The following is a 14248-nucleotide window of genomic DNA, read 5'->3' on the forward strand; positions in this document are numbered from 1 at the left end:
GTCTCACAAGAGACAGCTATATTTGGGTCCTTTCAGCAAAATCTTGCTAGTGTATGCAATGGTGTCAGCGTTTAGAAGCTGATTATGGGATGGATCCATGAAAAAGCCTCCACTTCTCCAGCAAAGTCCGGAGCTATTTGAAGGAAACACTCTTCTTGTACCTGCTCTGTTCTCACCTTCTCTGTGGCTCAGAGGTGCCTCTCTTGTATTTGTGAACTCATTGTTCATTTTCTCAGAAACATTCAGCAACCCGTCCCTTTCAATTTCTCCTCTATTGATTACATTGATAACACAACCATTAAATGCAACTCAGTATTTTCGATGCTGAACATACAGGAATCAATTAAACTATCACTCCACAGAAAGAAGCACACTCAAGCACTGCACATGTACTGGACTGGTTTTTCTTAATTTGTTGTCCGTTTCATATCATTTGCCCCATGTAGGACTGGATTAAAAAAGAAAGAAAGAAAGAAAGAAACATACTAGTATTTTATATGCAAAGTTATAAATAAAATTAAATTGACTATGTTGTAATGAAATAAAAATCTAAATTTAATACAAAGTAAAAATTTGAATCTAGCAATATAATAAATCATGTAAAGACATTGAGTAGAAAAAAATGGGGAAAACTAATTGAAACCAAATACTTAACCTATGCTCACTGCAGACAGAAAGCACACAGACAAATCACATACTCTACTAAATAAAGTGTCTTTCGGCGGTGATATAGGTGTAGGAATTCTGACTTTACTTTTTGTATAATATTGAGCAAACAAGTCAATATATTTTTGTTGTCACATTTTTTTTATTTTTCAAGTCAGATTTCATTAATATAGTCTTATTATAAAATTGAGATATGTGTTTCTAAACCTGACAGTTCATCTTCAGAACTTTTTTGTCTTTTGTTTGTTTGTTTTCTTTTCCAAAACAAAATTGGATATTTTCTTTATTTACATTTCAAATGTTTTCCCCTTTCCAGGTCTTTTCTTCAGAAACTCCCTATCTCATGCTCCCTCCCCCTGCCTCTATGAGGGTGTTCCCCCACCCACCTACTCCTGTCTTCCTGCCCTGGCATTCCGCTATGCTGGGGCACCAAAAACCCTCAGGCTCAAGGGCCACTTCTCCCTCTGATATCCAACAAGGTCATCCTCTGAGACGTATGTGGCCAGAGCCATGGGTCCCTCTATGTACTCTTTGGCTGGTGGTCCAGTCCCCAGGAGCTCCAGAAGGCCTGGCCTGTTGACACTGTTGCTCCCTGCATGGGGCTGCAAAGCTCCTTCAGTGCCTTCTCCATCTCCTCCTCCGGTACTTTGCGCTCAGTCCAATGGTTGGCTGCAAGCATCCACCTCTGTATTTGTCAGGCTCTGGCAGAGCCTCTCAGGAGACAGGCTTCCATCAGCAAGCACTTCCCAGCATCCACAGTAGCATTCAGGCTTGGCAACTGTATATGGGATGGATTCTCAGGTGGGGCAGTCTCTGGATGGCCTTTCTGTCAGTCTCTGCTCCACATTTTGCCTCCATATTTCCTCCTGTGAGTATTTTGTTCCCCTTCTAAGAAGCACTGAAGCATCTACACTTTGGTCTTTCTCTTTCTTGGGCTTCATATGGTCTGTGAATTGTATCTTGGGTATTCTGAACTTTTGTGCTAATATCCACTTATCAGTGAATGCATACCATGTGTGTTCCTTTATGACTGAGTTACCTCTCTCAGGATGATATTTTCAAGTTCCATTCATTTGCTAACGAATTTCATGAAGTCATTGCTTTTAATAGCTGAGTAGTATTCCATTGTGTAAATGTACCACACTTTCTGTATCCATTCCTCTGTTGAGGGACATCTGGATCCTTTCCAGCTTCTGGCTATTATAAATAAGTGAACTAGTAGAGCATGTGTTCTTATACATGTTGAAACATCTTCTGGCTATTATAAATAAGGCTGCTATGAACATAGTGGAGTATATGTCCTTGTTACAAGTTGGAACATCTTCTGGGTATATGCCCAGGAGTGGTATAGCTGTATCCTCAGGTTGTGCTATGTCCAATTTTTTTTAAAAGATTTATTTATTTATTTATTTATTTATTTATTTATTGTATATGAGTACACCATTGCTCTCTTCAGACACATCAGAAGAGGGCATCAGATTACATTACAGATGATTGTGAGCCAGCATGTGGTTGCTGGGAATTGAACTCAGGACCTCTGGAAGAGCAGTCAATGCTCTTAACCGCTAAGCCATCTGTCCAGCCCTAGAGTTTTTAAAACCGTAGTTTTAACAAGGGTTTTCAATGCTTCAACCCCCTCTTATAGCCCACCATCCAAAGGTAGGGGAGAAAGGATGATAAACAGGACAGGGAGAAGCGGATCTGTTTAGAAGTTATTCTTTGGAGTGATTCCAATCTCCATTTGTCAAGATACCAGTAGTCCAGTTCAGTAGTGTCAGGATAGCAAATATGAATCTGTATCGGTGGCACGATCCAGCAGAAACCACCAGGCCTCTGCTGAGTCACCACAATTCAGTGGGAACAACCAGGACACCAGGAAAAGTTCTCTGCCATGCCTGTCTAAAGGAAGTGAAGATCATGAAAGACTCAAAACCAACAAAGTGTTGCAAGGCTAGATATGCAAGCGCCCCATCACTATCCATTGAGTATTCATATACTCTCTCCAAACATCACGTGTCCTCCCATCAGGCTTGCCTCAGCAAAACACCAGGTGAGTCTACATCACATGACATCTCCTGAAACTTCCACTTGAACCCCATGTCATTGAGGAGCTTCTTACTTATCTTCTATTGTTCCCACTATCTCGTCCTTGAAACAACAACAATGCATGCATGTATGGGTATGAACACATGCTGCTAGGAACATACACACACCTCTCTCACACACACAGGAAAAAAGGGGTCCACACACACAAACACACAACACACACACACACACACACACACACACACACACGAAGAGAAAGAGGGACAAACAGAGAGAACACATGCACACACAGAGGTGGGCTCACACATGCACACGCATTGTCAAGAGCGTTCTTCCTAACGATTTCCAAGGCCAGTTCTTCCTCAGGCTTCAGGGCTTGGTCTCACCTCCTCAAAGAGACTTTGCCTACACGGCCCATCTAGGGAGCTTTGTGACTGGATATTGGTTCACCTTTATTGTTGTTTTCAGATCACCCTGTTCCCATGCCATGATGAGAGTCTCTCTGTTCTTGGGCCTTGCTCGTTTTCGGTTGTTTCCTCTAATCTGAACCTAATGGAATCTGAGAGCCTTGTCCTGTTCAGTACTATATCATATCCTCAGTTCCCATGATTTTCCTTGTAGGTTTTTAGAGTCAGAGTCACTTGTGGCCCAGGCTGACCTCAAACTAAAAATGTTGCCAAGGATGTTCTTGAAGTTCTTGTTCTTCTACCTCCACCTCCTGGCTGCTGGGATTGCAGGCGTGTGGTGCCATGCAAGTTTAGAAAGCATTGTTGATTATATATATACCCTTAAAGTTGAGAACCATTGTTGCTCTTTAAAATGTGTTTCTTAATGGAAAATGTAAGTCTATCTTCCTTTCCAAGAGGAATCTTCAACAGATTCCTGGACTCATCTCTAGAGAAGAGAAAACACACACACACACACACAGGACAGATGGAAGAAATCCAAAAGAAAAGAACCCAACATGTTTAAATTTCAATGGACCACTGAAGCATCTCTCCACTGAAGCATCTCTGGCTGAGAGTACAGCCAAGAGGAATCAAAAATTGTACATTAGAAAAGTACCATGAGACCAAGCTTACATGGCTGCCAATGAGTCAAAAGAGGCTAAACAGGCAGCTAAGCATATACAAAATGACAGCACCTAAGAAGATACTGTGATGTCTGAGTGGGAGGAAAATGCTTGCTAAATAGATAGATCAGATTCTAAAATAACCATAGGCATTGGTTATTCTAAAAATGAAAAAAAAAAACAAATAAACAAATCCTTATACCAAAAACACCAAGGACAGTTATCTATGGATTAAGTTCCAGGTGGTTCTAAAAGCTATGCTTGAAAATGATTCACCTCATCTCTTCATGACACAGAACTAAGCCCCAAAGAGAAATAAGTAATATCCCCGGTGTCTACTTGATTTTCAACCGTTTTCTTCTTGGTCCTGCCACACATGGACCTTCCCAGCATGCAGATGAAGGCCTTTTTTCTCATTTCTCTAAGTTTTCACCGGCTCTTATCCCCATCCCCAACACTCATATCTGGCTCAACTATCTCAGGGATGTTTCTCAATTTCCCCAATGCTGCAACCATTTAATACAGTTCCCCATATTGTAGTGACCTCCATCCATAAACCTATCTTCATTGCTCCTTCATAACTCTGATTTACTGCTATGAATCCAAATACAAATATCTGTGTTTTCCAATGGCCTTTGGGATTGGGGACCCACAGATTGAGAATCACTGGTCTAGGCCTTTCCCCACTCAACTCCCATGAGTTTGGGCTCAAAACAGCCTCCTCTGCTAGGCTGGGGCCCAGCCCATTCTCTGCTTGCACACAGCATACTCCACTGGCTGCTTTCTCCTCCTGAGTCCTGATGGTTCCTGACTGATCAATTCCTCCATTCTATCTCATGTCCAACTGACCGCCCAGCCAGAAAATTGAATTAATAAATTAATAAAGCAATGTTCTAAATGATTTTTTTAGAGAGGTGGTCTGCTTTAGTTTTCAGTTTTTATTTGCTTTTTAAAACTTTATTGGGGTGTACTCTTGATATGCAATTCACTGATTTAAACTGTGCACGTCAATGACTTGGGAATGTTTAAATAGGTGCACAACCCACATCGGGATTGATTACAGAACATTTCATCACACCAAAAACAAATACCATATTCCTTATCTGTCATTCTTCATGTCACCCAGACTCCTGGTTCTGGGCAGTCACAGGTAGAGACTGTTCTGTGTCTGCAGGTTTGTGTGCTCTAGCCATATCCTATGACTAGAACCACCCAATGACTCGTTGTCTGTGATCGGCGTCTGCTGACACCTTTGAACATGCATTTGTCTGTAAACTTCCATTTTATGTGGGATGTATGTGAAAGAATTTGGACCCTTGTAGAGATATTGGAAGGTAAATGAAGGCAGTACTTCTTAGACAGAATCCACTGCAGCCTGGGAAATTGTCCAAATTCCTGAGCACTAGGATGACAGTGAGGATGAAGCAGCTAAGAGGGTTAGCTGTATCTATCACCTCAGAACAGAAGAAAGAAATGGAATCCAACTGAGGGAAACTACCTCACTCACCAGCCCTGTTTCAGTGGGGCTACTTGTGCAGGATCTCTTAGGCCACCAGGGCACACTCTAAATCAAAGTTCCTCAGTCAAACTCTAACTTAACCAGACAGCAGTTGCTGATCTTCATGCATCACTTCTCCATCTACACAAGACTATAAAAATAATTCCTGCCCTCTGGCCACCTCATCAGAGAACTGAAAAGTCATTACAGTGAAATAAGAGGCTGTGTGAAGTGTGTAGTACAGACTTGGAACATTGTAAACACTTGGTACGTGCTTTTGCTTCTTGTTGATTGGCCACAGCTCTTTACATATTGTCCTATGCATGATGCAACGTGGAAAGGGGACAGTGACACAGTTATGAACGTTATCAACTATTATCATTGTGAAATTTTCACACTGTATTTCAATAGACATTATAAATCTTGAAATGATTCATCTGAAACTTAAAATTAACTTACTAGCTGGGTGAGGTGATGCATATCTTTAATTCCAACCCTCAGGGGAAAGACACAGACAGAACTTTATGCATTTGAGACCAGTTCTAGACCAGCCAGGGCTACATGGTGAAACCTTGTCTCAAAAACAAACAAAACAAAATAAGCAAGCAAACTTAATGGAAAGTCAAGATGTTTTAGCTCCATGTCCAGAGTTTAAACGTGATGGACGGAGCAGAGTTTCTCCATATTCCTCAGTCCCAGAAACAGAAAGAGTATAATGGCTTCCTGGACTTTGTATCATACCTGCTCCCCCACAGTCCTCTTGTACAGTGCCCTTGCTTTCCTGTTACCATCCCTAGGAACCAGACCTGTGTATGACACCATCTGCTTAGCCTTCCCCAGAACATCTGCTAAAAATATGTCAGAAATCAATCTTTGTGTGGTTATCACTCTCCGGACAGACAAAGCCAACATTAGGATAAAACCATCTCTCTGCATCACACACAACTGTGAATGGCCAAAGACTTATGTTGATGTTGTCACCAGCAAATCAGCCAATTATCCAGAAAGTTAGAGTCAGGGGGTAGCTGGTGACATGCTCTTACATGCCAGCCTATAGAAGGGGACATGAAGCTGTGGGCCCCCTCCCAGCTTCCTCTGCATTTTCTTTCCTGAGTATTGGACACTGCTCAGATTCAGCTCTTCCCCAGCCCCACTTCTTGCATTGTCTCCTTAGCAGCTCCAGGTAGGAGCCCTAAGCATGGGCTTTAGTCAGCAGCTCCCTGCTCCCTGTCACTGATGCTACATCACAAGCAGCTACAGAAGATAAGCCTGCCACATTATCTTCTTACCCTGGAGTCAGGCTCAAAATGCTCATTAGTCTGTTTTGACAGATATTTATTGAGATGCTAGTGTGTGTGCCAACCCTGTTAAATACAAACATTTCACAGAAATGGAGGATTAAACTCTGAAAGGAATTTTGAGAGAATGAAAAGAGATGTGGGGAAAGAAACATCACACAGAGAGTTCCAGTGCCTGGATAAGGAACACTCTGGTGACAGATCTTGTTCCACTATGTCAAGGATCCTTCTTTCAATTAAAAATAACCTGGGTTTAGCTGGGTGTGGTGGTACACTCCTTTATTCCCAACAATAGAGAAGCCGAGACTGGTAGGGAGATCTCTGTGAGTTCAAGGCTAGGCTGGTCTATAACAGTGAGACCCTGTCTTAAAAACAAACAAAAACTACCAAATAAAAGCCACCCAAAATAATTTAACTTGACTATAAAGCCAGAGAGAATCTAAATGATTGTTTCGTTCATTACAGATTTTACCAACAACCATAAAGCACCCACAAGTTAGCGGTCGAAGATGTTCACAGCCATCCACATTTGCAAAGTGACTAATACCACATGTCTCACCCTCTGCACCTCTCTCACCCCAGCCCGGCTGGTTCATGTCTCGCCCACACTGGGCTGATGAAGGACTTGTAAAAGTTTAACTCAATAGGGTTGCACAACTTTGAAAGTTTGAATCGCTGCTCAGGCTAATGAATGAGATTCTTCCATCACCTCATGAAGATGTTCTCCGTGGGAGGAAGAGTGGAACAAGCTGTCACAAACATGAATGTCCTCACCGGGCTCAGGTGAGGCTTGCACAAGTAAATGAAGCAGGGGACACTCACCTCTGCCAGGTGCAGTACAGACATGCCCCAATGTCTCTTTGTGTCCTTTGTGAAACTTAGGTTCTTAAAAGTCTGGGTTCCCTTCCTGAGGTGATGCAGACCTTTGACATCTTCACTGTGGTGATAGTTTCGCACAGGCGTTTGTGTATCTCCAAAGACAGCAAACTGCACAGTAAGAATGAGGAGCTCTGTGTCATGGTCCTACCTCAGTGAAACTGTTAGGAATAGAAAGCAGCTACTTCCTCACTGAGCCAAAATCACAACCCACTGAACACATTGTTGCTCGTCTGTCTCTCGGGCAGACTTTAGGAAAATAGGCTTTCAGCTAGACTGTAACTCTTCCTTTGCCCCTTAAAAACTGCTAATACTTCCCCTTAATCACCCATTGTGTTACTAACTCTGATAAATGTCCCTCACCACGGTTTCTTGGCCCTACTATCCTCTCTCATCTGAACCATTGACCATGTCTCCTAATCGCTCTCCTCAAATCTAGTGTGAGCCTATGACAACCCCCTCTTTCTTCCAGGGGTCAGAAAGATCTCCCTAGAATCCTGATCCTCCACCTAATTTATTGCTTCCTGCCCTGCAGGATTTCTCATTGTCCTGAAGACAAGGCCTCAGTTTCTCAGAAGAGATTAGCAGTGACCTGCTCAAGATGGCTGCACACAGACAAGAGCCGATAGCAGATCAGCTCTGCAGGGCCCAAGCAGAAGCTCCGGAAACCATGCACTTTTGTTTAAGACCCTGTGAGTGCTAGAGCCACCCAAAATGAGCATTTATTCCCTCTTGCTGAACTTCATAGCTAATGATATCCCTGGCTCGTCTTAAAGTCAGCCTCAGAAACCCACCGTGTTAGCATCACAGAAGTCCTGTCTCCCTTGAGACCTCCTGACATGCTTCCTTCTGTTGGAACGTCTTCCCTCTTTTCATCATGGTAACTTACGCATTCCGGTCTGGACGCTTCAAACCCAGCCTCCCCTACCTTCTTGCATTGGCTTAGGTTAGGTTTAAAAAACAGGGTGTGCTTTTTCGAGCGGAGCTCCTTTTCTGGAGTCTTAGTGTAGCCTCTTATTGTCTGCCCTTGAGAGCAGGGGTTGTATTGAGTTACTTTGTAAACTCTTTGTCTAGATATTTAATAGGTAACCCGGTGATCAAAGAACCAAAGGAGTAAATGGATGGACAAATAGATACGTTAAGAAATAAAGCCTGTGTTTCTGAGTGCCTACTGCTGTGTGTTTCCAGTAGAACATCTGCTTTCCTGGAATACACTGATAGATTTCTAGGAACTGGCCATTTGTCATGGTAAAAAGTAACAGTAACAACAACAAACCCAAAACCATTTAGGTTATATAAACTAAAAATGTCAGCTTTCTTGTATTTGCTTTTGCTGTCTGTAATAAAAAGAGGCTGGTCTTTCCACAGTATTTTCAGCCACAGGTCTGCCCACCTTCTTCAAACATGCCAACCAAGACTACACAGTGGACAGCATCGATTGCCTTACTGAGTTTAGAATGTATCTTGGTTGTTGGGTTTTTTTTTCCCAGTCTCTATGATAAGGTAGAGATGTGAGTGCTTGAGTCTGCAGAGGCCATGGAATTAAAAGAAAATCTTCTGGAAAGGTCCAAGCAGGAGATGATAAAGGCCAGAATACAAGAGATCAGTACAGACCATGAATTTGCAGAATAAAGAAATATTTGGAAGGTCAAACCTATTTCGCATTTAAGACCAGAAGGACATCACTACAGAGAGAAGAAAGGAAGGTAACCTCAGAGATTAAGCCACTGGAACTGGGGGTTCCCACTACCCGAGCTCATGAGTGAGAGAAGCCAATGGGCTCCTTTGAGATTCATTCAGTTTAATTTGTGGACTTTGATAATAAACAAGTGTAATAACGACTGTTCTCTATCCACTGGCAAGATGCCTTGTATACAGAGGTTCAGTTTTCCCTGGGACTGAATCAAGATTCAGTATATTATTAACATTTTTATTCTTAATTATGTGTATGTGTATAGGTGGCTATGCACTCCTGAATGTAGGCAACCATGGAGGCCAGAAGAGAGCACAAGAGTTACAGAGCCATCCAATGTAAGGGTTCTAGAAAACAGACCCAAGTCCTCTGTAACAGCAACACATGGCCCAAACCACTGAGCAACCTCTCTGGCACCTCAGTGCGACCCACTTATATAATATCAATCAACCTAATTTGTACTATGAATGTAGGAGAAGAGAGAGAAACATCCAGACCAGCATATGAAAGACACCAATAGAGAGAAAGACTGGAAGCCCCTCCCCCTCAGCAAGGATATGGGTAAGGGGGTGGAGCACCTGAGAGAAAAGCTATACATAAGAAAGTATAAGTGGTATGCAAATGATTCATAGAGGCACATGGCTTTCCTGGTCCAGTGCTGTTTGCCCAACTCTCTGGCCAGTTTCTCCGTTTCATATAATTGTCCCTATTTCTACCACTACCCATGTCTCCGTGGTCCAATTCTTTGCCTCTGCTCTCAGTTGTTGTTGTTGTTGTTGTTGTTGTTGTTGTTCATTCACTTCCCTGTTCAGCTTACACATCCAGGTCGTCACAGTCCATCAGGGCAGGGACCCTAGTAGGAACTGAAGCAGAAGCCATGGAGGAAGCCTGGTTACTTATTCAGCTCAGCTCAGTCCCCTGCAGTTGGTACAGGGCAGGTTACTCGGGCGTCATCTCCCTGGCCACCTGTTTGCCCATCTGGACTTGCACCTGCCGGTTTTGCTCTGGATCTGGCTCTGTCCGTTCACCTCTGCAGCTGGCTACATCTCTCGAAACCTGACCTTTTCCTGGCTGGATCTCTATAGCAGTTGCTACTTCCCCTGTAGCTGCTTTAGTTTTGTTACCAAATACAGACTTTATTGCATTTCTATCAGCGCACTTCTGAAACCTTTTGAACTCTGCTGTAGGCTCTAACTTGTATTTATTTTGTAAGCCCATAAACGCAAACATAGATAGATGTACTGTGTGTGTGGTATGAGAATCAGTATGAGTAACTGAGGTTGTAATAAGAAACTTGGATTTGCCTCAGTCACATTAACAATGTAGGCAGGATTATCGGGCAAATTGTTATGATCAAAACAACTTCACCTCGTGAACTTTATTGTATTTACCATTATTTTATAAATGAAGAGACACAAACATGATCACATGCGTCTGGCATAGCACACTCCCGACATCCACACTTGCCAGGGCTACATGTAAGGAGAGCTCATGGAAAAGAAAGGTCCGCCATTTACAAATATAAGAGAATGCAGGTGTCATGAAAAAATGACTTAAAGAGATTTACCAACTCTAATAATCAGTACACTTGAGCTTCTAACTTTTCCCAGATCCTCAGGCCTCTTCTGTTCTCAGGAGCACAATTCTGTTGTTTGTTTGTTTGTTTGTTTGTTTCTATTTTTATTTCATCATTATTGATTACCATTATTATTAGTGTGTGGGAGGTGTGTGTTTGTGTGGTTATGTGACTCTGTGTATTTAGAGGACAAATTGGGTGTCTTTCTCAATTATTCTCTACTTTTTACATGGTTAATTTTTAAAAATTTATTATGTTTGTGTATACACACGTATACATATAGGTACACACACCATGTCATGTATGTAGAGGTCAAAAAACAACTTTTTGAAGTTCATTCTATATGGATCCTGGGGGTTGAACTCATATTGCTAGGGCTGCACAGCAAGTCCCTATACCCACTGAGCCTTCTTCCTGGCCTTCTACCTTAGCTTTTGAGACAAGGTCTCTCAATGAAACTAGAGCTTCTAAATTGAGCTAGTCTATCTAGCTAATGAGTTCCAGGATCAGGCTGTCTCACCACTCTACCTCCTCCAGACCGCAGCACTAGATTGTAGATGTGCATTCTTGCACCTGGCTCTTTACGAATGTGCTGGGGTTCAAACACAGGTCCTCATGTTTATCCTCCAGGGAGGGTTAGGAGTTCTCCATCTGCTGGCCCTTGATGCACACAGGTGGCAGCTATGTTACTGGCTGAGCCATAACCCCAGATCTTTCTCTTTCTTAATACACTGCTATTATTTCTACCATTACACATATGTCCTCTGTGATCTAATTTTTTTTGAATGCAACAAGAATCTGGAAATTCCTGTAGGTGTCTCCAGCCTGTAACCCATGCCCATAACATTAATGGCTTCTCTTTTGTACAATACCATGTGAAGCCACACCCAAATATATTGCTCTAACATGGTATTTATCCATGTGACAAACTGAGAAAGTCAACACCCTGGAAAGTATGACTAAGAGGTCTTACTACAATAATAATTTTCACCAGGTGGATAAGGGATTTAGAAAAAGAGACGGCTACCATAACAACCTCAGAGTGGTCCAAAGCTACATTTGGCTTTCGGTTTCACTCATAATTCAAAGAAACCATAAAAAATTCATGTGAAATCTGGATGGTTGATTAGAAACACGTGAGGAACAGCCCTCAGGCACATGCTCCATGTGTGCCAAAAATTAATCATCATTTGATTAATGATGTTCTTTGATGTTCCAGAAAACAGAATCACCTCAGCTATCCCTCGGAAGGACAGAGATGAGGTCAGGAAAGCACTAGACCAATCCAGGATGTCTGTTGGGAGAGGATGAACATGTGAATTCCACATAGAATGGGCACGGCCCAGGCGTGGCTCTTCTTTGCCTCCCTTCCAGCTCTCAATGTGGCCCTTTCGTGTCCCCTCCTGCAGCCTCATACCCAGTTACGGACGGACCCCTTTAACTGTTGCTTTTCCCTGAACACATCCTTTCAGAAGCACAAATCCCAGCATGGAGCAGTCACAGTCTTTGGAGCCAGGAAGCCACAAAGTTGAGTCCAAAACACCATTTATTGTGAAGAAGTCACAGAGTGTCTTTGAGCCTCCGTTTTCTTCATCTATACAGCAAGGATTTCAAGGCTTCCTTTGAAGAGGGGTTGTTGGCTGAATGGGTCAGTTTTGTGAGGTGTATTCATGTCAAGGATGCCAAAAGGAGTATGCAGTAGCTCTCCTGTCTTCCTTGTGAGTGGGGGTATTCTCATCCTCAGTACGTTGGAGCCTAAATGGTCACTAAGCATAGAACCCCAAGACAGCAGTGTCCAGGGTATAGGCAATACACAATGGGCCTAGTACCTAACTGCCTAAGATTAAATCAGGGTTCAGTATAGAGGTCTTAACGTCATCTAGACTCTCTTAGATTGGGAGTGAATTAGATGACAACCAATCCTCCTATTAATGTGTCATAAAGAGAAGGGGGATAGAATAGTCAGATCAAATTTCATAGGCCAGAAACATATTTTTATGGGAAGTCACTAGTGGATAAGACATTTCACACATAAGAAGTAGGTGAGGGGACTAGAGATATAGCTTAGCAGTTATGAACACTTGCTATTCTTTGATTCTCAGCAACCGCATGGTACCTTAACAACCATTCGTACATAACTTCAGTTCTGAAGATCTGACAACCTCTTCTGGCCTCTGTGGGCATCAGGCGTATACATGGTACAAGACATACATGCAGGCAAAGCACCCATACACACGTTTTTAAAGTAGAAAATTAAATATTCCAAGGCCAGGATATGCTTGCAAAACGGGTGAAGTTTGGCTACAGAAGAGACAAAGAGGAGACATGACAAGAACCTGGGCTGGCACAGTGTCTAGGCTAGTTTATCAAGATCTCACCAGGTTATGGCAAAAAAAAATTAAGACTTAATATTGAAATTAAACCTTCCCACCTCTACATATGTAATCCCACCTCCTTATTTTAAACAGTTGCATGGTTCTCCCACCCTAGACTGCTCATCTTATGCTTTGCTAGTCCTCCACTGGTAGATTCCTTTTTAGGTTCTTCTCATTTGTTTATTGTTTTGATTTTGATGTGTCCCTGCCAGAGAAACCTACTAAACCCAGACTGATCAAAGACTATGCCCTTTTAAAATCTGAGTGTTATTTCCATTCCCCTATTAAAAACTGCTATCTGCTTGTACTCCAACCCCAGCATGACTGCACTCATCTCCACAGACCTTTGGCAACACTTCATTATCGAGCTTTTGAAACTTGGCTGATCTGAGCATAAGCACTGTTCACCTCCCTACTTACCCTGCCTTGCATTTCTTTAACTGTGTGAAGATGGCCTGCTCGAATGTTTATCAACCATGCGCACTTACCCACCCCCGTTCTGAGAATAACTTTAAAATTTCCTTGCCAATTCCTCTGTACTCTTGGATCCTTTTCCTCCTTGTATTAAGAAAATGAACATATCAACCACTATTTAGTTCATGATCTATGGGTTTTAGCTCATAGAAGTTTCATCCATGTCAATTTTTTTATTATATGTGTCTTTCTGACTGTCTGTTGGTGTATATATGTGGGAAAGGAGCATTCTTCCCACTATCTGCATATGCAAATCAGAGGACACCTCTGATAAGTCGTCCTTCTCATACTGTAAGAGTTCCAGTGGCTGAACGCAGGTTGTCAGGCTTGGCACCCATCTCATTGAATCCCACTCCATTATTTTTTTTAAAAAATCCACTCATGCTTTTGTTCATCATTCTGTGAATTAAGCTACTTAATGTCTATAGTGTCTCTCTTTTTCAACATATCAAGAGCTACTTTTTCTGTATTGTATGCAAGACAGGTTTTAATTTATGATTATATTTTTGAGAGATTATTTTATTACCATTAAAAATTGTTAACATGATATATATGTTCGTTTTAATTCTCTTCTATTTTTTTAATTTTTAATATTTTTTATTACATATTTTCCTCAATTACATTTCCAATGCTATCCCAAAAGTCCCCCATAGCGCCCCCCACTTCCCTACCCA

At 42.1% G+C, this 14248-nt stretch overlaps 1 long non-coding RNA gene across 1 annotated transcript in view; it reads left to right on the top strand.

The window, feature by feature from the left end:
• LOC115029386 overlaps nt 1–8630 on the top strand; it is an 11100-nt gene extending 2470 nt beyond the window's left edge. Inside the window, exons 3-4 of the long non-coding RNA XR_003834936.1 lie at nt 7046–7363; nt 7992–8630. This is a non-coding gene — a long non-coding RNA (uncharacterized LOC115029386). The remainder of the gene's footprint in view (nt 1–7045; nt 7364–7991) is intronic.
• The last annotated feature ends 5618 nt before the right edge of the window (nt 8631–14248 follow it).

Source organism: Mus caroli, chromosome 15 (assembly GCF_900094665.2).
Source record: "Mus caroli chromosome 15, CAROLI_EIJ_v1.1, whole genome shotgun sequence".
In the NCBI taxonomy this organism is placed as follows: Eukaryota; Metazoa; Chordata; class Mammalia; order Rodentia; family Muridae; genus Mus; species Mus caroli.